This window comes from Nannospalax galili, unplaced genomic scaffold (genome assembly GCF_000622305.1).
Source record: "Nannospalax galili isolate Female #2095 unplaced genomic scaffold, S.galili_v1.0 scaffold690, whole genome shotgun sequence".
NCBI lineage: Eukaryota > Metazoa > Chordata > Mammalia > Rodentia > Spalacidae > Nannospalax > Nannospalax galili.
The window spans coordinates 2,166,808-2,191,011 of record NW_008329288.1 but is presented as its reverse complement, the minus strand read 5'-3'; the positions used below and the strand labels follow the sequence as shown (position 1 = coordinate 2,191,011).

The 24,204-nt window shown below is 41.4% G+C and overlaps 1 long non-coding RNA gene across 1 annotated transcript in view; it reads left to right on the top strand.

Moving 5' to 3' along the window:
- The window catches only part of LOC103735560, a 15,022-nt gene extending 4,978 nt beyond the window's left edge, over window positions 1–10,044 (top strand). Inside the window, exon 3 of the long non-coding RNA XR_607336.2 lies at window positions 9,744–10,044. This is a non-coding gene — a long non-coding RNA (uncharacterized LOC103735560). The remainder of the gene's footprint in view (window positions 1–9,743) is intronic.
- Window positions 10,045–24,204: the final 14,160 nt, after the last annotated feature.

Here is a 24,204-nt window from a genome sequence, read left to right as displayed (position 1 = left end):
TGGAGGATATGTATTACTGATTCAACTTCTTTTTGTGTTATGGGTCTGTTTAATCTGTTAATCTCTTCTTGATTTAGTTTTGGTGGTTCCCATGCCTTTAGATACCCATCCACTTTTTTTAGATTTTCAAATTCAGCAGCATATACCTTTTTAAAGTATTCTCTTATAGTGTTTTGTATCTTTCTGCTTTCTGTTTTGATGTTTTCCCTTTCACCTCTGATTTTGTTGATTTGGAGGTGCTCTTTCTTTCTTTTGGTTAACTGAGCTAGTGGTCTGTCAATCTTGTTTTTCTTTTGAAAGAACCAGCTCTTGGATTTGTTGATTCTTTGTATTGTTTTCTTTGTCTCCATTTCATTAATTTCTGCTCTGAGTTTTGTTATTTCTTCTTGTCTGCTGAGTTTGGGTTTCATTTGTTGTTGCTTTTCAAGTGTCTTGAGTTGTAATGTTAAGTCATTTATTTGTGTTCTTTCTGATTTTTTTAATGTAGGCACTTAGAGCTATAAACTTCCCCCTAAGGACAGCTTTCAGCGTGTCCCAGAAGTTTTGTTGTGTTGTATTGTCCTTTTCGTTTAGTTCCAGGAATACTTTTATTTCCTTCTTATTTTCTCTTTTGACCCATTCATCATCCAGTAGTGTGTTGTTTAATCTCCATGTGTTCATATGACAACTAAGGCTTCTTCCAGTGTTGATTGTAAGCTTTATTGCATTGTGGTCTGATAGAATGCATGGATTATTTCAATCTTTTTTAATTTGTTGAGGTTTGTTTTGTGCCCCAGTATATGGAGAAGGTTCCATGGAGCACTGAATAGAAAGTATATCCTTTGGTGCTTGGGTAGAATACTCGGTAGATGTCTTTTAGGTCTGTTTGATATATGGTATTAATTCAGATGTCTCTCTGTTAACTCTCTGTCCTGTTGATCTATCTAATGGAGACAGTGGGGAATTGAAGTCCCCTACTATTAATGAGTTGGGATTAATCTAGGTCTTAAAGTCCTGTAGTACTTTTTTTATGGAGTTGGGTGTACCAGAGTTTGGTGACTATATGTTCATGATTGTGATATCCTCTTGGTTAATTGTTCCTTTGATGAGAATGAAGTGGCCCTCTTTATCACTTCTGATTAGTTTTAGTTTAAAGCCTATTTTGTCAGATATTAGAATTTCAATGCCTGCTTATTTCTTACTACCATTTGCTTGTCATATTTTCTTCCATCCTTTCTTCTTAAGGTAGTGCCTGTCCTTGAAAGCGAGATGAGTTTCTTGCAGACAACAAAAAGATGGGTTTTATTTCTCAATCCATTCACATAGTCTGTGTCCTTTGACTGGGGAGTTCAGTCTCATGATATTTAAAGTTATTAATGAAAGAAGTATATTGAATCCTGTCATTTTTATTTCTGTTCACATTCTTGATATAGCTGTACTTTTCCACAGTTATACCTTTATTGAATTTCTTTCCACAACCCATTGGGTATAGTCATTCCCTTCTTCAGCTTTTTCTATTGCTTCAAGAACTCTGAAGGGCTGGTTTTGTGGACATGAATTCTTTCAGCCTATTTATGTCATGGAAGATTTTTCTTTCCCATTCAATTATAATAGACATTTGGGTGGGTATAGTAATCTGGGTTGGCATCTGTGGTCATTTGAAACTGGGAATACTTTGGTCCAGGCTCTTCTGGCTTTCCTAGTTTGCACTGAAAAGTCAGCTGTAATCCTGATGGGTTTTCCTTTATCTGTGACTTGTTTTTCTTTTGCAGCTTTCAGTATTGACTCTTTGTTCTGTATGTTCAGTGTTTTTATTATGATGTGCCATGGAGAGTTTCTTTTCTGGTCCTGTCTATTTGGTATTCTATATGCTTCTTGTAGTTGTATGGGCATGTCTTTCTTTAATTTTGGGGAAATTTCTGCTATGATTCTGTTGATGATCTGGTCCATGCCGTTATCTTGGGAGTCCTGTCCGTCCTGTATGCCTATGATTTGTAAGTTTGGTATTTTTATGGTGTCACACAATTCCTACATATTCCATTCTTGTGATTTCTTAAATTTTTCATAATCTTTGCTTGAGTGGTATAGTTCATCCACTTTATCTTTCAGTCTTGATACTCTGTTTTCCATTTCATTCATCCCATTGGTGAGGCTTTCTCCTGTCATTTCTAATTGGCTTACTGAGTGTTTCACTTCCTTCTTCATTTCAGCCAATATTTCTAGCTCTTTTCTGAATTCATTCAGAAGTTTATCCCTATCTTCCTTCAGTTCTTTGATTTCTTTGTGTATTCTTTAAATTCACTGAATTCTTTTATCATGTTTATAAATGTTCTTTTGAGTTCCATGTCCTGCATTATTTCTAGGGGTTCTCATTGTACTCCTCTAGAGGACTACTGGTATTTGATGGGGATATGTTATTTTGGTTTTTCATGTTATTATTTTTTCTGTGTGATTTTGACATGTGAATTTCTTTTGAAGTTTCTGATTCTTGTGTAAGACTCAGGCCTTCAAGTTTAGGTCTGTTTCTTTATGTAAACGTTATGTGCCTTTGTGGTTTACTTTTTGGGCATGGTAAGCTTGTTCATCTAAGCTTCTGGTTCTCTCTTTTGATTTTATATTGGAGTGGCCAGATTGCTTTTGTCTTCAGGAGTTTCCAAAGAGGCCCAAGTCAGATGAGGATCAGATGCTCTCAGGCTTTCTCCTAAGGTCTGGATCCCTCCAGGAAAGATGTCCTCAGGAATTTGGGATCTGGACTGGCCTGGGAGCAGCACCCAGGAAAATGTGGGTCTCAGTCAGCTTTTGGCTATGCCACCCAGGGAAGCAGAGGGGGGTGAGGGTGGAATCAGGCTCAAAGGACTCCTGGGGACCATGAGAATTAACTGGGTTGGTCTGCATGCAAAGCATCAGGAAGCAGTGCTGGCTCCAAGCAGAGAGGTCAGCCCCATGTCTGGGGTGCCTAGACAAGAAATGGGCCAGTACCCAGGCTAGGAGGAGAGACATGGGCAGGGGAGCTGGGAGGGTGAATGAGGCTGCAGGAGTCGAGGCACGGTGGGCACCAATGGACTTATCCAGGAAAGAGGTTGGGGGGTTGTGCAGGCCAGAGAAGCAGAGGGAGGTGTGGGTGGGACCAGGCCCAGAGGGCTCCTGGGGACTACGAGGAGGAACTGTGTTGGTCTGGATGCAAAGGATCAGGAAGCAGCAGCTGTGGTTCCAGGCAGAGAAGTCAGCCCCGGTGTCTGGGGTGCCAAGACAAAGAATGGGCCAGTACCCAGGCTGTGGGGGGGATGAATGAGGCTGGGGGAGTCAAGGCAGTGGGCGCCAATGGACTTACCCAGGAGAGAGGCTGGTGGGTTGTGCAGGCCCAGGGAAACAGTAGATTTTGTTTCTTAATCCGTTCAACTAGCCTGTGTCTTTTGACTGGGGAATTGAGGTCATTGATATAAATATCAATGTTGTTATTGAAAGGTGTGTATTTGTTACTGTCATTTTCTGTTTATGTTATTTTATATCTTCATTTGTTTTCTTTTTGTTACCTCTTGAGTATGGTCATTTCTTCAGTCCTCTGTATTGCTTTGAGTATTCTCTAAAGGGCTGGTTTGGTGGATATGAATTCTTTCTGCCTATTTGTATCATGGAAGATTTTGCTTTTCCCTTCAACTATGATAGTTTTTCTGAGTAAAGTATTCTAGGTTGGCATCTATGATCATTTAGAACTTGGAATACTTTGGTCCAGGCTCTTCTGGATTTTATAGTATGGATTAAAAAGTCAGCTGTAATTCTGACGGGTTTTCCTTTATGTGTAGCTTGTAGTTTTTCTCTTGCAGCTTTCAGTATTCTCTCTTTGTCCTGTATGTTTAGTGTTTTTGCTATAATATGCCATGGGGAGTTTCTGTTTTGATTCTGTCTAGTTGGTGTTCTGTGTGCTTCTTATATCTGTATGAGTATGTCTTTCCTTAATTTGGGGAAATTTTCTTCTATAATCCTTTTAAAGATCTGGTCAATGACTTGACTTGAGAAGCCCCAGCTTTAGCTGAGGGACTATTGGCAACTGATCACTGCTGTTTGAGGGAGATTTGGTTTTCTTTAAGGGATCACCATAACATTTGACCAGGCTCCAGGGGATGGACTCTCACTGAGGAACATTTGCAGGCCTACAAATTTGAATTGATAGGCCTTAGCATATATTACAGAATATATGAAATGTGGTGGTAGGCTATGGGTGGTGCAGATAGGGGAGTGGGTTTAAATTCGATCAAGGTGTAATTATTGTATAAAATGCATAAAAATTCAATAAACATTTATTTTTTAATACAATAAAAAACAAAAGAGTTTGAACACAGTTACCCTCCATACTTCTTATAGAAGACATGGGCTCATAAATGAAAGTTTCAGTTCCAGATGTGGGGTACGTTTCTATGAGTCAAGAAGGCTCCAGTGACCAGCAAAACAACATAGGATATTGTTGTTGCTCTTTGTAAGACACTATTTCTGAAGACAATATCTACATAAGTTACAGTACATAAATAAATCAAGCAAGAACTGACCTAAAATAACCAAGGATGAACTATGCAGGAACTCCGGGACAGTATAAAAGACCAAACCTAAAAGTCAAAAATATAGAAATAGAAAATTTTATGTCAAAGGCAGAGAAAATATTTTAAAACAAAACCATAGATGATAATTTAACAAATCTAAGAAAAGAGTTACCTATCAAAGCACAAAAGGCATAAAGAACTACAAATAGAAAGAATAAGACATGAAACTCCCTGTACTGGTTAGAGACATCTGAGATGAGGAAACCTCAGTTTAGGAATTCCCCCACTGAATTGGCTGTGGTCATGTCTGTGATGTATTTTCTTAATTGATAATTGATACAAGAGGGCACAGACCATTGTGAGCAGTACTATCCCTTGGTCAGTGGTCCGGGCTATATAAGAAGTGCAACTAAATACTTCCCTGGCATGAGGGTAACAAGCCAGGAAACGATATTCCTGCATGGTCTCTGCTTCAGCTTCTGCCTCCAGGTTCCTTCCTTGAGTTCCTTCCTGTTCCTTTCCTTAATGATGGACTGTCACTTGGTACAAGATGCACCAAGATGCACCTTTGATCAGTGTTTCGTTACAGCAATAGAGAAAGCAAATTAAAACACTCCATATGACATATAATACTCAAAACAGTGAATGTACAGAAGAAAGAAAATTATTAAAAGGTTCAGAGAGAAGTCACATGTAAAAGCAGACCCATCAGAATAACAGTTGATATTTCAATGGAGACTATGAAGCCAGAAGGACCAATGTCCTACAATTCATAAAAGAACTCAGATGCCTGACTGAACTAATATATCCAGCAAAACTATCAGCTGTACTTGGAAGAGAAAGAAAAACTTTTGTTGGTAAAAATGAATTTAAGGACTCAGATGCCTGACTGAACTAATATATCCAGCAAAACTATCAGCCGTACTTGGAAGAGAAAGAAAAACTTTTGATGGTAAAAATGAATTTAAGGAATTTACGTCCACTAAGCAAACTCTAGAGAGGATATTGTGAAGGAATACTTCAATAAGAAAAGATGGTTAAATACATTCAAGAGAACAAGGAATAAATAAACAGTTCTAGAGTTGTTAACCAAAAGAGGTCTAAGAAAACAAAACCACCACAACAAAATATCAGGAATTAATAAACATTGGTCAATACTAACTGTCAATATTAATAATCTCAATTTCCCAATAAAAAGACACAGACTAACATATTGGATGAGAAAACAGGATCCGTCTTTTGCTTCCTCCAAGAAACACAGTTCACCACCAAAGACAGATACTACCTTTGGGTAAAGGGTGAAAAATGCATTCAAAGCAAAAAGCATCAAGAAATAAGCAGATATAGTCATTCTAATATATCAAGATAGATTTCAAAGCAAAATTAGTCAGAAGAGATGATAAAGAACATATCTAAAAGAAACTCCACCAAGAGAATATTCTAATCATTTATACACCAAATGCAAGGGAGCCCAACTTCATCTTAAAATTTGCAATTAGACCTAAATCACAAATTGCCCCCAACACAATGATGGTGGATGATGTCAATACTGTACTCTCACTAACAAACAGATCATCCAGACAAAAACTGAACAGAGAACTCTGGAATTAAATAACATTTTAAATTAAATGGATCTAACCACATTTACAGAATGTTCTACCCAAACACTAAAGAATATATATTATCTTCCTAACAGCTGTTATATCTTATTTCCTGTTGCTGTGATAAACACCATGAACAAAAGCAATTTGGGGAGGTTTTATTTTAGCTTACAACTCCCAGGTAATAATATATCACTGAAGGAGGACAGAGCAGGAACTCAAGGCAGGAGCCTGGAGGCAGGAATTGATGCAGAGACCATGGGGGAATGTTGCCTGCTGGCTTGCTTAGTCACTTTTTAAAAAAAAGTTATTTTATTTTGTGTGTATTAGTGTTATGCCTACTCCCCTTCCTATGTTTTCCATCCATGTTCTTATCCTATAATTTCTCATCTTTTCTTCTGACTTAAAGATGATGATTGCAACCTACCTGGATGATAAATCTGAATATGCTGTTTTGGTTTGGTGTGTTATTGAATTTTAATTCTTTAGTTTATGATACATTTGTCTTAAAATTGATATATCATTTAAGTGGTAGGTCAACAATCTTTTATTTATTTAAATTTTTCTTATGAATGTCAACTTTTTCTAGTAAAAGTTGTTCAAAATACAATCAGTTCAACTTTGAATTATCTTGGTACTTTGGTCTAAGATCAAGCAACCATATTCATGTAGGTCTATATCAGATTTATACTTTTTCTTCCATTGGCTATATCAGTTTTTTAAAAAAAATTAATTTAGGGGCTAGAGAGATAGCTCATCAGTTAAGACTGTTCTTGTAGAAGACTCAGGTTCAAATCCCAGCACCCATATGGTGGCTAACAACCATTCATAACTCTAGTTCCAGGTGATCCAACACCATCTTCTGACCTCTGAAGGCATTTCACAACATGGGTGCACTTACATACATGTTGGCAATACACTCATACACATAAAATTAAAATAATAAATTAAAAAATTTAAAATTTAATTTTTTATTTTATTGATTCAAGAATTTCTTACAATGAATTTTGATTATAGTCAGACCTCCTCCATCTCCACCCTCACCCTACTACCCCACCGCCATTTCCCCACCCCTGATTTTGTGTTTTCTATTTGAAAACCAGTAAACCCATCTATTGTGCATTACATATCTGAGTTGGGTACCAGAGAAATCATATCACATTAGAGTGTCAGTAATCTATAATTCTGACACTGAGGTGTGCCAAAGTAAGGGACTAATCCTTTTCCCTCGTAAGTGGTTTTGGGTCAGAATATGCCCAGGTTTCTTGAAATGGAATTTTCACTCTTAATTTCTGTTTCTCTTACTACTTAGGACTGTCTATTTAAATAGGGCTTTCTTTTTTTTTTTTTTTTTCAGTGATCTGAAATGCTTGGTTTTCTTCATCAAAGTTAGTTGTTCACAGCCCTGGTGCACAGGTTCACGTTAGTCATTTCTTGTCCTCACCCACCACAATGACCCCACTGTGGAAAATGGTGTTCTCCAACAGACTGATTCTCTTCAGGGTTTCACTGTGGGTGAAAAAGCAGCTAGGTCCTCACAGCAGGCAACAATTATCTCACAGGCCTCCAATCCAAGATTCTCTGAGTGGCAGTTGGGAGGTTTCACAGTTTCACATGACAGCTTTACACCAGTGTCCTCTAGTTTATTATCTGAAATTGATAGCCTTCTCAGATTCCTAATGTTGTGGAGGATTGCAGTCAGGTCTTGACCACCACTGGGTGGTGATCATGGTCAGCCAATCTTGGATGCCACCAGGATGTGTGGGCAGGCAGACCGGTTTGGATCTTCCCCACCATTGCAACAGGGCAGCCATGCTGCGTGCAACTCCTCTGGTCTGTATGGGCAGCCAGACTGGCTTGGCTCCACCCTGCCAGTGTGTGGATGCTCCCATCTTGGCTCCCCAGTTATTATTCCCCTTATTTGCCAAATCATGAGTTCAGAATTTTGAGATCAATATGGAAGCGTCGAGTTTGTTAATAAAATGAAGAGGGCCAGAGCCATGTTTCTAGGTCCTTGTGCTGAGTCACTGTTTCCGCCTCTGCTTTGGCTGCATAGTCATTTTAGTTCCTGAATCATTTTCTCTCTTACTTGTCATATCCTGGTTTCAAAATTTTGAGATCAACATAGAAGCACCTATGGTCAGGCCAACATTCATCTTCTGTGATAAGGTTCTTCACATGGTTCATCAAATGCATTCAGTCTCTTGGGAGCTGGTGCACCCCAGGCCTTGAGGCCAGCTGCCTGGGCTTGCCTTGTTCTGCCATCATCACCCATCACCTTTTTTCTTAATGACTGTAAGTTTTTAGAAAAACCTTGAAATTAGCGTATGTTTTCTAAATTTATTCTTACTTAAAATTATTTTTGGATGTTTTAGGTTCTTTGTATTCCCACAGAGATCTTCAAATCAGCTTATTGATTTCTAAGAAAGATGCATTACAAGATTTTTATTGGAGTGACTATTATAAATTTTCTATGACCTCTGTTTTGCTGTATTTTATGAAATTTAATATATTGTGTTTTATTTTCAGCTCATCTGGTAATATTTTTATTGTCTTGGAGAAATAAGAATAGTTTTCAAACGTAGCTATTTTTAAATATATTTTTATGAATTATTTAAGAATTTAATTAATGAATGCATTGTATTTTAATACATTGTATTTCACTTCTCATTCCTACTCTGAGATCTCTTCCAAGATCAAGCCTCAACCTCCTTCAAATTTTGTGTTCTTTTTGTGTAACCCAATGTGTTGAATTTGTCTCTCTCATTTAGTCATGGATGTAGTGCCATCCATTGAATCTTTGTGGAATTACCAGAGGTGATAGCCCCAGAAACTATCATCTGTCAGTAGCCTTTCAGTTAGAAGTGAGGGCTCATGAGCCCTTCTCCTGTCCACACTGAAATATCGACTGCCTTGATCTTGCAGATCCTGTGCAGGCACCCACAACTGCTGTAAGTTCATAAGTGCAACAATCTTGTCCTATCCAGAAGATGCTGTTTCACCCTGGTTCTCTCTGGCCTATAGCTCTTACAATGTTTCTCTACTCTCTTCTGTGATGGTACCTGAGCCTGTGGGATAGAGGGTGTGATATAGATGCCCTATTTGTGGCTGAACCCCTCAAAGACACTTATTTTCTTCATTTTGTCTAGTATACAAAGTTCTTTGATGAGGCCTAAGAGTTGTACTAACTTATGGGTGTAGAGACATGATTTAGAGGACAGCTTCACAGTATCATCATTTGGAAAAATAATAGGTTTATCATGTGCATATGAGTTCCCCCACAATGAGTTCTTGGCCAGATCTATAATACCAGGCATGCCATTCCTTTTGTGAAACTAACCTAAAATCCAAACAGAAAATAGATGGTTACCCCCTGTTGTATTGCAATTTCCTCCAAGATAAAACATTCCATCTTGGAGAGAAGCTCATTAAGACACAGGATGTTCTAAGGGGAGGTGAAACACTTTATCCTGTAAGGAAAATCATTAAGAAATAGGATGTTGAAGAGGAGGTGAAGCAGCAGGGATGTCAATCATTCCTCCCTACAAGGAATCTCATTAAGTATAGTAAGTAAATATTTCAATAGCTTCAGGATGTCCCTGAAACTGACCACATTTCCCTCTCTAAGCATACTAAGCCCTAAGGACTGCCGAGGGACACTTGAGACAAGCTGAGCAGCCTAGAAGAGGCCCAGGCATGCCAAGCCCCCCGAAAGACGCAGAGACCAGCCAAGCTGGCATGAAAAAGCAGAAACCAGCTGAGCCTCCTGGAAGGGCTCAGATCAACTGGGTCTCCTAGAAAAGATACTCTCCAGCCTGTTGAGCGGCCTGCACATTGTGTAGTGCACTCCAGATTTCCAGCTTTTGTGAACTGTCACACGCGCTGTCATGGACTCAGCTGTTTTGAGTAATTTCTGCTTCTGTTAAGTAACCCCAATAAAATTCATTGGCTCATCGAGTTGGATTTTGGTGATATCCTTTCTTTGGTTTGTTGTTGGTTCCCTATCTGGGGTGAGTAGACATTCATTTGGTCATTTATCCCCATAATAATGTCACAAAACTGCCCCATGATATTCATGTTGCTGTTGGACCCATAGGCATATATTGACATGCTAGTCATTCTTGGACCTCACAGGATTCACAACTGGGTAAGATTACTGATGCCTTTTCTTTTTTCACCCAGCAGCTTGTGTAATACCTTTCAGTACTATGAAAGCTAGCTAATAGGTAATAAAATCCCTGACCAAGAAGCTTGGTTTCTTCACGTTCTGTAACCAAACCATACCATGTCTTCAGCAATCTGGTCTTATCATCAAGTTCTGGCAGGCAACAAATGTAGTGGCAATAGCTTATATTGTTTTGGGGGGTCTCCTGGACATCCCCAGTGAACACCTAGAGGCAAGGTATTCCATGCATGGCACTTAGTTTTTTAATTTTGCAGACTATGGTCTTTGGGAGAAGCATTATTCCTATTGGTTACGCACACACATACACACAGAGAGAGACAGAAAGAGAGACAGAGACAGAGAGAGACAGAGACAGAGAGACAGAGACAGAGAAAGAAAGAGAGAACTTTAAAAATAGTAGGTTTTCAGGCTGGGGATGTGGCGCAGCGGTTAAGAACACTGGTTGTTCTTGCAGAAGACCCAGGTTCAAATCCCAGCACCCACATGGCAGCTAACAACTGTCCAGAACTCCAGTTCCAGGGGATCTGACAGCTTCTTCTGTCCATTGCAAGCATTGCATGATGTGGGTGCACTTACCTACATGCAGGCAATACAGCATACATTTAAAAAATAGCTGGGCATGGTGGCGCATGCCTTTAGTCCCAGCACTCTGGAGGTAGAGCAGGTGGATCTCTGTGAGTTCAAGGCTAGCCTGGTCTACATAGTGAGTTCAGGTCAGCTGGGACTACAGGGAGACCCTGCCTCAAAAAGACAAAAATAAATAAATAATAATAAATAAATAAAAATAAATAAATAGTAGGTTTTCAAATATACTTAGTATTAGTTATCCCTCCTCCCATCCCTTCTCCACCTTACATGTAGCTAATATTATGAATCCATTTATCTTCTCATTTCCATTGGTTTTATATTTGTACAGTTTGAGATTATTTTACTGCTTCAAGCATTTAGGATTATTATGTCTTATTGGTGAATTGACCAGTTTAATTATTAACTAATGTTATTTTTTGTGAGACAATATTAATTTTCTAGTGATAATTTAGTCATCCAAATTCTTCAGGTAACAATTTGTATGATCTGCCATTGTTTTCCCTTATATGCTGCTGTTTGAAACCCTAATATTCCAGCCTTTTGAGTTATAGGATAGGGGGCGCCATTGTCATCTTGCTACTTCCTGCTGGACAGGATCGATGTAGGGGGTAGGCTGGTTTAGGGGTCCACAAGGCAACAGGGGTTGTCTCTCTGTGCATCTGAACAGGGTCCTTGATGGCTGACAGGCGTTTGTATACATGTGAAGGGAAGGAAAGTAATAACTGATTAAAATTAGTATCTGTTAGTTTTCGGATCTGGTCCTGAAAATATCTGACAAAGCAAGGAGCAACAGTTAGCACCAGAGTGATAGAAAGCAGGGGGCCCCGTAAGGGCAGAAGCCAAGGCATTAATCCTGTAAAAATATCCCATTGAGATGACTTGGTACTGGGAATTTTTAAGTGAAAGATTTTTGCTACCTGTTTAAGTTGTTCTATATCATGCTCGACCTTACCAGATTGGTTGATAAAATAACAGCATTCTTCACCCAAAAAAATACAGGTTCCCCCTTTTTCTGCAGTTAATAGATCCAGGGCTCGCCTGTTCTGGAGTGCAACTTCAGCTAGGGAGGATAATTGTTGTTGTAGGAACTGGATTGACTGGGCTGTAGTTTCCACTGTTGAAGTGAATTCCTGTCTGAGGTCCTCTATTTCTTGAGAATGATGCTGGGTTGAGATCAGTGTGTGTCCCAAGCCTTCAGGTGCAGGGGATCTGGAGAGATTAAGGGATCCTGATAGGAGAGTTCCTGAAGAGTTTCCAGGCATGAGTGGGTGAGTGGCTCACTGGAAGGAAGGAGGGAAGCTGGATTGAGAGGAGGGCAGGAATCAAGGGAGAGCGAGGGGTTTTCAAGAAATGTAACATGAAAGAGTTGTAGTTTAGAGGGAGCTAGACTGGCAAGAGATGCATGACTTAATAAATCCTTAAGTCGGTGGGGGGAAAGGACAGAGATTGTCTGGCCCAAAGTAAGCTTCAGTCCCTCCTGAGCCAGGAGTGCTGCAGCTGCCAGAGCCCAGAGACAAGGTTGCCACCCCCAGATGGTGGTATCCAGCTGTTTAGAGAGATAAGCTACTGGGGCAAAAGTGGGTCCCCTCATCTGTCCCGAAACCCCTAATGCCTGGCCCTTATTCTCAGTCGTGTAGAGAAGAAACGGGCATTCTAGGTTGGGGAGAGCCAGAGTTGGTGCCTTTAAGAGGGCTTCCCGGATAGTGTGGAATGCAGCTGTAACAGGCCCTAAGGGGTCAAGGGGCTCAGAGGAGCTTCCTTTAGAGGCTTCATAGAGCGGCTTTGCCAAGAGGGCAAAATTAGGAATCCAGGTGCACAGGTACCCTGCAATGCCTAGGAAGGATAGAATTTCCTCCTTGGTTGTGGGAGGCTTTAAAGACCTCAGGTAATTAGTTCTATCTATAGTTAAATGGCAGGACGTAGTATGAGGAGGAACCCCAAGTACTTGACTTGAGGGAAAGAAAGCTGTGCCTTAGCTGGAGATACCCTATATCCCTTGTCCCCCAGAAAGTTAAGGAGTTTGTGTGAGCTTTGGAGACTGAGAGAGATGGGGAGCAAAGAACTAGGTCATCTACATATTGCAGGATGGTGGAGGGGTTAAGGTCTAGGGAAGTTAAATCCTGGGCTAGAGCTTGTCCAAAGAGGTGAGGGCTATCTTGAAACCCCTGGGGCAGGACAGTCCAGGTTAGTTGGGAAGACATCCCAGTGTCAGGGTCCTCCCAGGTGAATGCAAAGAGGTTGTGAGAGTCAGAGTGTAAGGGTATTGAGAAAAAAAACATCTTTAAGGTCTAATACAGAAAAGAGGGTGGTGGAAGAGGGGATATGAGAAAGGAGAGTATAGGGGTTGGGAACGACTGGGTGAATGGGAATAAATGCTGAATTAATAAGCCAGAGATCCTGGACCAGACAATAAGAGCCATCAGGCTTGAGGACTGGAAGAATGGGAGTGTTATATGGAGAGTGAGTGGGTTTAAGGAGGTTAGCTCTCATAAGCCTTTGAATTATGGGCTTAAGTCCATAGCGGTGTTTGAGTGCAATTGGGTATTGGGATCTGCTGGGAAATAGGGAGGGGTCCTTCAAGAAAATGTGGATAGGAGTGTGATGAGAGGCCAGTCCTGAGTCTGAGGTGTCCCAGACCTTGGGATTTACTTCAGTAAGGGGAAGGGGCCAAGATCTGGCTTGGGGAGGAGAAGGTACAGGGGAAAGGAGAAAGAGTGTGGAGAATGGGAGAGAAATAGAAAGGGAGAGCTTTTGCATGAGATCTCTGCCAAGCTGGGGAGTTGGGCAGGTGGGCATAACCAGGAAGGAGTGATTTAAAGGCACCTTCCAGAATACACAGGCTAAGGGTCCTGTTGATTTGGGGTTGTCAACCCCCACCACAGAGATCTGTGAGGGAAAAACTTTACCAGAGTAGGAAGGGAGAACTGACCATGACATGCCAGTGTCAATAATGAAATTAATAATCTTACCTGCCACCATGGCTGAAACCCTGGGCTCCTCCATTGTGATAGTCATAGAAGCGGTGGGGGCCAAGAAGCCAGGGCATTGTCAGTCTTCAGCTGCCAGGCCTAGAAGGTCATTCACTGAACCCTGTAAATGAGGCTGGGTCTAGGAGGTGAGTGGCCATCTGTGGCATTGCAAAGAAGGACAATCGACTCTCCAGTGACCTTGTTGCCCACAAGAAGGACAGGGTCCGGGTGGTGGCTGTGGGTTAGGGCATTGCCTTACCCAATCTCCAGTCGATCCACACTTGAAGCAGGGTCTTGGTGGATGTCGTTGGGCTCCATTGGTGTTCGAAGTGTTCTTGGGAGGAGCCCTTAGGACTGCAGCCATAAGCTGGTACTTTTGCTTGGACAGGGTAAGCTTGTCTGCCTTCTCCTGTTCCTCTTTGTTATAAAATACTCTAAATGCTGTGTCCAACAGATCTCTTGTGGGGGTTTCAGGGCCCTTGTCTAAGTGCCTAAGTTTCCTTCTAATATCTGGAGCTGATTGTAAGATAAAGCGGGGGTGAAGCATAAGCTGTCCTTCTGCAGACTCGGGGCCTTATTTGGTATACTGGACAGGAGAATAAGTGAGTCTGTCCATAAACTGAGCTGGGTTTCAGCAAAGCCCTGAGTGATCAACCTAAGCTTCTCAAAGTTAACTACCTTAGGGGGTGAAGCTCTCTGAAGACTTGTCAAGAGGCAAGTGATCATGTGGTCCCTGGCTACTCTACCTGGGGAAGTTCCTGCCTGACCTTCTGGTGGGGGTTGGTAATCCCACCCAGGGTCCTGAAGGGGAACTGCCTCACTACCAATAAGGTGAGCTTGGTTAGCAGAATAAAGTTCATTAGCATATTCCTGTGCTGCTGTCCAGACCTATGTCTCTCATCAGGGGTGAGGGTAGACTGGAGAATCATAAAGAGATCATGCCAAGTTAGATCATAGCTGTTAGTAATATATTTAAATTCTTGTATGAAGTGAGTAGGATTAGTAGAAAAAGAGCCTATTCTATGCTCGAGCTGAGATAGATCTCCAAGAGAAAGGCACGTGGACTTTGACAACCCTGTCCATGCCTGCCATCTCCATGAGAGGAAAGATGCCATGGGAAGGGAGCTGAGACTGGGTGTGGGAGCGGGTATGGCTTGACACGGGAGAGGGATTGGGAGGGGGCAGAAGAGAAGGAGAAAGGGAGTCCTGGGAGGAAGCTGAAGTGGGAGAGGTGGGAGGGGTGTCCTGTCCATGAGAGGATGTAGGGGCAGATGTATCTGAGGCGGGGTCTGGAATCGAAGTAGAAGCAGATACAGGAGGCAGAAATGGGGTATTTGAGGTGGAAGTCAGAGACTCGGGGAGACTAGGGAATATTTGGTAAGGAGATGTTTAAGATTTTGGATTTCCTTGAATAAAGGGAAATCAAGAGAGTGCGTGTTGGACTCAGAATGCTGAGGAAGGGGGGGTAAGATCATGGAGAGGGAGTTTGAGGCAGAGAAGGGAGGTGAGTCGGGCTGGCCCCTGGACTAGAAGGCAAGGGAGGGTATAGTAATGGGAGGGCAGGGGGAAGACTTGGCTGTGCCTCAGCCTCAGGAGCAGGGGAGGGGGGTTGGGGCTGAGTTCTAATAGGGGGCAGGTTATCAGCTATGGAAGGATCAAAACCAAAATTGGAAGGGTAGGGAGGAGGGAGAGGGGCAGAAGCCCCTGGAGGATCAGGATCTGGTGAGACTGTTTTAGCCAGGAGAACCTGATGGGAAGAACATGTGACACAGAGGGAGGGATTAACATGGAGATCAAGAAAGGTGTGGTTGTAGGGTAATTCAGACTGCTTGCCATTACACTGGCAGAAGTTTTCCAAATCTTTTAAAATATTGAGGTTTAAGGTTCCAGTGTTTGGCCAAACAGAGTTATTATCTACTTTGTACTGAGGCCAGGAAGCGGTGCACGAGAATTTTAGGCATTTCTCCCTGATTGTGCCTAACAGTCCTAGTTGTTTTAAGGATTTAAGATGACAAGCCAGAGGCGTGAGACCTTGAGACTTTGAGTGCTTGATTCCCATAGCAATGGATTAAGTGCAGAGCAAAGAGGAGATAAAGACCTCAGCAGGCAGGTAGGGGAGCAAAGAGGATCTTTTGTCCTGAGGAAGCAGAGGTGGGGTCAGGAGTCAGGGCGGGAAGGAGTAGTGTACAAGGAAGAGAGAGAGAAAGAGACAGGGGAGAGAGCAGGAAGAGAAAGGTTTGGCTTAGGTCATGTAAAAACGAGAATGAGAAGAACCAGGCAACAAAAGAAAAGCATACTTTTTTTTGTTGTGGATTCGAGTTAAATTTCCAAAGCCCCAGGGCAGCGTCCTACAATCACTGGGGAGGGGAAATATAAGCATGTGTTGTGCGAGTTCCTGCCAGTGAAGACAGCATCCTGTATTCAAAGGCAGGGAGGAACCTCCCACATACCGGTATGCTTTTGAGGGAGTAAAATGAGCAGGAGAGGTTCTGCAACCTGGTGTGTGACCAGCCAGTAGATGGAGCCAAAGTACAAGGAAAGGAGGTAGTGGGCCAGCAGGCCAAGATGGAACAGGAGTGGAGAAGGCCTAGATGAAACTCAGAGTAGCCAGTAAATGGGGGGGGGGCGAGAAGGAAGATGAGATGTTAGGGGAAGGCAAAAGATGGCAGGAGCAAAGAAGGGGAGAGAGCTGAGGTAGGGAAAAGGATTTGAGGGTGACAGGGAGGCAGGTCCAACTCTCAGGTGGGCGTGGGCAGGCACAGTAACCGTGCAGGGCAATTCAATAGTCATGGAAACCAGTGCTGTCCAGTGGCCTTGAGTAAGGTCTGGGAGTGACCGAATTTGATTGGAAAGGAGATGAAAAGAGAAATGGAGGCGAGCCAGAGAGTAGTGAAGGGAAAGGGGAGACAGAGAGAGGGAGAGAGAGAGAGAAAAGGACCGGGAGTAGGGAGAGAGCTAGATGGTGGAAGTGTACCTTAATGCCGAATCAGTGATGTTTGCAGTGGCCAATAATGACAAGCAAGTCCCAATGTTTTACGTGCGAGGTCCCTCAAAGTAAGAGCCAGGTTTTGGCACCATTTGATAGGTAAAAATTTGCGAGAGAATGAGTGAATGGAGAATGAGGCACCAAGACACAGATAAAACTCTCAGCAGGATAGAGCTTTATTTCGCACGGGACACATTCCCCTTGGGGAAGGGAAAATGTCAGCCCACAGGTTGTGAGCTGGGGCTTATATACAGGGGCTTCAGGGTGCAGGGGGGAGAGTTTTTTGGGAAAAATCAAGCGGGAGAAAGCAGGAAAAGCAGAGCTTGTAAACCTGGCTCCGTTCCATCTGCCAGCCAGGATCTGGGTCAGGAAGTGTTTACTCTTTTGTCCTCTTAAGGGAAAAGCTGCTGTGCTAAAAAGCTCCTAAAATCTCTGGTTAACAGGCAGAATCTGCTTATCTTGTCTTTGGAGACCAGAGGAAAGGCAGGCTGCCTCTTAGAAGAGTCTGCTTCCCTTGACTTCAAAGGCCAAGGTGCTTATCAGCTCAGTTCCCTTTTTCAGGCTGGAAAATCCAAAGTCCATAGGTCCCTGTTGGGGAGCCGGGGGAGCTGCTGCTGTTTGAAACCCTAATAGAATGTATCCTGTTGATTTTGTCACTCTGTGTTAGGACCTTAGGACCACGTGACCCTGGGATCCCAGAAGTGTGAGGGTCTCCCAGGTTGGAGGGCAGGATTTGGCAACACAAATCATCATAGTATGGCTGGATATGACAAACCATAGGAGGCTGTTGGAAAGACGATGTCTTTAATATGGAAAATGGCTGAAGCAAAGTTGGGGAAAGAGAGAATGTGGGCAGTCCCCAAATGCTTAATGGGGTTAGTGGCAGTTACATGGGTTATGTGATGGAAAGCAAAATTTGTAACTCAAATTAGGCTGCCTATGCAGATGGGGACAGAGTCAATGGAGAAAATCCCCAGATGGCCATCATCCTGTAAATGGTATAAAATAGCTCAGTTGCTTAAGCAATGGGGGCAACTGCCACATATGTGTGAAAATTCTTTTTGTTGTTGTTGTTGTGTGTGAAAATTCTTTAAGGACTGTGGAAAGCCTAGAAAAAAAATTACAAGCCTTGGAAACAAAAAGGAAATCCAAAGCAAAAAAATCATTGCTGAGGTGGCTTGGCCACTTCTTTGCAATAATAAAAGACTTGTCCAAGGCACAGGCAACAGCCCCAAGGGAGGCTGGAAAGACTAAGAAGTTACTAGCAAATTCAGTCTTAGCCTCAGAACCCAAATAAACCATGGGAGAGAGAAAAGAAAGCCCATATTAGACCTGTGATACAAGAGTCACCAAAAGACCCAGGGAAAAAATAATGAGAAAAGAAACAACCTAGAAATAAAAATAGCTAAATGTGCCCCTCAGATTCAACCTTTAATGCAAAAAGAGAAAAAAGTCATGTTTCAATGTGCTAATAAAAGCCTTAACAATACTGTAGCCAGCAGAAAATTCTCCTAGCTGTTGGGACTAGGGAAGACTCTCAAACAAGCAATGAAAGAGCTCCTTACCGTGTGGCTCGTGTGGATATGGGAGTAAATAATATAAGTTTAAGTCCTTCAGAAGCATCACAGCTGAATTATATAACCACCCATCTGGTTTTGGGACATAGGCTGTTTAACCTAGGCCAATACGGGGCGGGGTGGGGCAGTCCCTAATGGAATGGTTTGTGCAAGGCATTAAAGATACTTGGTCATCACCAATGGAGACTCCCATGATTAGCAAAAGCTGGAGGATCATAGAAGAAGGACAGGTGCTACTGCGAGAGCTAGGTATGAGAAAAGCAATGTAAAATGCCCAGTTTGCTAGGCCGGATAGGACTGTGTTCACCAGAGATATAAGAAAAAGCTTAATTCAACAGGGACCTCGAGAATGGTATGGAGCATTAATGGTTTTGCTAAGTCCCTTAATGGTACAGAATCCTTATAAAGTAAGTGAGGCTTTGGCAGATCTAAGTGACTCAAACCTGTGTGTAAGACATGTAGAACAACCTATAAAAGACAAAGACAAGGCAGAAAAAGAGGTCTGTTTGGGTTACTCAAAGACAAATGTGGCAAGATTTATGTTGAGCTCAAATTCCTAAAGAAAACATTGACAAAAAACCAAATTCTGCACTAAGGCATTTCTGGAAGGATTTAAAACCTGAGGAACAGTTCACAAAAGACATACAAGGAATAAAAACTTCCCCAGGGATGGTTAACGACCCCAAAGATTAAACAAGATACATTTCTTTTCTGAGAGAGGCTGTGCTAGGGGTGGAGGCAGTTTGTCCCACCAGAGCCTCCTCCAGCAGCCAGTTATGATCAATGGAGAGATACCATAATTGACTAAAGCCAGGAGGCAGACCCAGGGCCTGCCTGACTTGAGGAACCAACAGGTGCATCAGGGACAATTCTGCCTCCTTAGCCCGTTTCAGGGTCAGGCAACTTGAGCCAGCACCCATGAGTGTATCAAGGATAAAAAGATACAGAGGCTCCATGTAAAATCCCCAGAATGCAGAATGATGCCAAAGGAATAACTAAAGATAGTAAAGAACTAACCAACTTAATGCTTCTTATCCATGCTGTGCTACCCAACAGAGATCTATGGAGAAAACAATTAATACAAATGGATAAAGCCTTTCCATACTCTGTTAGACCTTGTCTATGTTTGATTTAATATAAATGTTAACCTCTGAGTGTTTTACAGATGTGAAACCCATTTGAACGATATCAAGTACACCTGAAGAGATGAAGAATCTTAGCTGTAAGATTCTTGGGGGCTTTATTGTTGGGTAAGACACAAGTGATACTGACCACAATGGTTGGGAAAAGTCCACAACAGCCTAATCCTGTATGAAATTAAAAACAAAGGCTCCCAAAACTTTACAACTGTTATAAAAAATTACAGTATCAGAGGTGGGTTGCCCCCATGAGCTGTTGGCCAGAGAGATCCTAGAGGTCCTCAAATTAACCAAGGCTATTGCCACTAATGTCAGTTGTACATCAGAAAAGTTTGATTAAGACCATGTTGCTGAAGATACTGCATTATGTGAGCATGGGAGAAGGAGAGACGGAGAGATGGAGCTGAGATTAAGCCGAAAACTCCACGCCACTGGATGGATGGCTTTCATAGTGTCAGAAGGCATTATGCGGATGGTTGGGGGAGATTCTGCTCAGTGATGGACCCTGTGTGCTGCACACTACTGACATGCCAAACAATGCCTGCTGGTGCAATAATGACTTGACTAACATACATACAACTAACAAATTTCTAATTGTATAAGGCCCACTCCTAGGGGTGGAACACACATCTGGTGCTGTAGACCAGGCCATCCCCTTGTGTCAGGGAAGGTTGTAGGACCCAGCAGGGACCCTGAAAGTATTCTATTCGATAAATATGGAACACCTGCTGGGGTATCTTCTAGGCATTTGTATTTACACCCATGTTTGCTTAGATGTATCTGCTTTTTTCCATTTGTCTCTTTAATAGGGAAGACACTGTTGACATGGATCAATAACCACACCTTGAAAACGGATGATGGGGAGGCCCAGGAGTTTAATATCTTGCCACAATAAAAGAAAGACCATCCTGCATCTGTCACCCCCTCCAAGGCTCAGGGATTTTTATGGAAGATTGGCTGAAAGATTGTGAGAGCTGGAGGAAGGGGTGGAGTGTTGGGTAGGTGTGTCCTCCAAGACAGTCACTCCTCCCACCCAATCAGTCAGCTTCAATTTCATGAGGGGGAGGGTCTAAGGACAGACATTGAAGCACTGAAAAAATCAGAAAGCATGGGAAAGTCACCATTTTGATGGCCCGTGGGTGGCATGCTGGTGAACAGGAATCTCAAAGCTTAGCCAAGATGTAAAAACAGGGCCCCTGGTCGATCATGCTTTTGTAAGTAATCCTTTCCCAGACGTCATAAACTAGACAAAAACCCAAACAGAATGTATCATGTTGATTTTGTCAGTCTGCACTAGGATCTTAGGGCCACATGGCCGCGGGATCCCAGAAAGTGCACAGGGGTGGGGGTGGGGATTTGGCGCAACAGTATTTTTGTTAAAAAATATGCTGCTGTACCTGGTGGACATATTTAAATCTTCTGTCATATTCTATTGATATACATGTGTGTTCTGTGTCACGACTGTGCTGTTTTGTTACTATGGCTCTCTAGTATACCTTGAGATCAGTTAAATAATGCCTCTAGGTGATTATTTTTTATTGTTATCATTATCATTATTTTGCTTAGGACAGCTTTGGCTAACTGAGGTCTTTAATGGCTTTAAAGGATTTTAAAATTGTTTTTAAACTTCTATGAAGAATGAAGTTAGAATTTTCATGGGGATTGCACTGAATCTCTAGATTACTTTTGGTAAAATAGCCATTTCCACCCATTGTCTCTTCCAATCCATGATCACAAGTGGTCTTTCCATCTTCTAGTTTCTTCTCATTTTTTCTCTTGACTGTTTTAAAGTTTTCATTACAGAGATCTTTCTCTTTACTCATTAGATTTATTACAAAGTATTTTATTTTCTTATGGCAATTGTGAGTGGGTTTGTTTCCAGGATTCCTTTCTCAGAATGCTTGTTATGGGTATACAGGAAGGCAACAGAGCTTTGAGTGTTAATGTTTTATGTGCCTTTAAGTGTTTATTGGCTCTAAAAGTTTTCTGCTGAAGTCTTTAGGCTCTCTTATGTGTATAGTCATATTGCTTACAAATAAGTGTACTTTGACTTCTTTTATATTTGAATTCCTTTTATTTGTTTACCTTGTCTTACTGTTTTTTTAATTTTTAAAATTTATTTTTATTTTATGTGTATAAGTGTATTGCTTGCATGTATGTAAGTGCACCCATGTCATGCAATGCCTGTGGAGGATGGAAGAGGGTGTCAGATCACTGGAGTTACAGATGGTTGTTAGTCACCATGTGGGTGCTGGGATTCAAACCCAGTTCTTCTGCAAGAGCAGCCAGTGTGTTTATGCTAGGTTGTCTCTCCAGCACCCTGTCTTACTGTTTTAGTTAAGACTTCCAGTACTCTACTAAGTAAAGAGAAGTGAAAGCCAGCAGCCCTGTGTTGTTCCTGACTGTGATGAAAATATTTTGAGCTTTCCTCCATTTAGTTGACTATAGGTTTGGTGTATGCAACCTTTATTATATTGAGAAATGTTCCTTCTATCCTGTTTCTTCAGAACTTTAAGCCAGAGGGGATGTTGGATTTTCTCCAAAGCCTTTTCTGTCTATCTGTTGAGATGATAATGTGATTTCTGACTTTGAATCTGTTTATATGCCCTACATTTGTTAACCTGCATATGTGGAACTATCTCTGCATCTCTAGAATAAAGTCAACTTGATCATGGAGAATGGTCTTTTGATGTTTTGCCTTATTCCTATATTCTATTTGCATGTACTTTGATGAGTGGCTGGAGGGTTGATTCAGTGGTTAAGAGCACTTGCTGTTCTTTTTGAGGATGAGGGATCTTACAGCTCCACCCATCTATGGTAGCTCAAAACCATCCATGATTCCAGTTCCAATGGATTTCACATCCTCTTCTGGCCTGTCCAGGTGCACACACATTCATGCTTGCAAAAATTTTTACTCGTAAAAATAAATTTTAGAAAAATATTTTGATGAGATTGATGTATAATTTTGGTTTTTTTGTGTGTGGCTGTTGTATTTTTATCTAGTTTTGGTACTAAGGTAATGTTTGTAAAAAGAATTTGGTAGTGTTCTTTCCTTTACTATTTTATGGAATAGTTTAGAAGCTTTGGTGTTAGTTCTTGGAAGCTCTGGTAAAAATTCACCAATCAAACTAACTGGGCTTAGACATTTTTCAGTTGTGAGGTTTTATATACTATTTGACTATTTTATACCATTTATACTCAATGCCACACACACTCACACACACACACACACACACACACACACTCAAATTATTCATTTCATCTTGGTTTCATTTCAGTAGGTCATTTCTAGATAGAAATTCATTCATTTATTTTTGATTTTCCAAATTAGTCGATTATATGTTTCTAAGGTTTGTCTTAATAATTTTCTGAATTTCATTGATACCTGTCATTAGCTTTCCTCCTCCTCCCCCTTCCTCCCCCACCCCTCAGTTTCCTTAAGAGTTTATTGACCTTATTTATCCTTTTAAAGAAACTCTGCCTTGGTGATTCTTTGCATTACTTTTCTTTTTCAATTCATTAATTTCTGCCCTGATCTGTTTGACCTGTTCTTAATTTTCCAAGGTCCTAAGGTTTATCATTAAGTTATGTATTTAAGATCTGTCTGATTTTTTAAATGTTGGCACTTAGAGCTACAATCTTCCCTCTTGGGGCTGCTTTCATCTTGTTCCAGGATTTGATATATTGTGGTTTCATTGTAATTTGATTCCAGGTATTTTTTCTTGACTTCTTCAGTGAGCCATTCATCATTCAATAGTGTGTTTAATGCTCTAGGATTTCCTTGTTGTTGATTTGTCTTTTGAAAATTAATTTTGTGTGTGTGTGCACAGTGAGCAGGGCATGTGGATCATGCCCATGCCATGTTGTACCTGTGGAGATCAGAAAACAACTTGTTCTTTCCTTTCTTGTTCAGTTCTTTCCTTCTACCATGTTGGATGCTTGGATCAAACTCAGATTGTCATGCTTAGCTGCAAATGCCTTTACCTGGTGAGCTTTCATACCTGCCCTTATTTCTAGATTTATTCCATTGTGATTGGGAAGAATACAAAAAATATTTTAATTTTCCTGTAATTGGTAATATATGCTTTATATCCTAATACATGATCTATTTTAGTAAAAGTTCCATGGCTGCTAAGATGAATGTTTATTCTGTAGGTTTTGGGTGCCTGTTAAATATATTTGAACTATGATTTCATTTAATCCAAAGCTTTCTCTGTTCACTTTTTTATTGATATGACCCACTTCTATATGTGAAGACAACGTTATATACTCAAAGTTATGCATAAATTTTGGGCCTAAGTAATCAGTTTGTTTATACACTTTGACACTTCTTTGAGATGCCTTTAGGAAGACATATATTGTCTCTAATCAGTTTTTGCTTAATTAGTGGTACAGGACAGGGAAACCAGACCCAAGATGAAGGACCCATGCTTTTCTTCACATGTCCCCACAATTTTCCCTCTTTTTCTACCTGGCCTCAAGAGGATGAAACCCGCATGGAAGTGAAACCTGAATCTGCTGTTTCATCTTTAGTGCTTTATTGAGCAACTAACACATACCTACACACATAAGCCGTTTCCATCAAGTCATGAGATTTAATATCTAGATATAGCATGTGGAGCAAAGTAGTTTTCTTCTGCATAG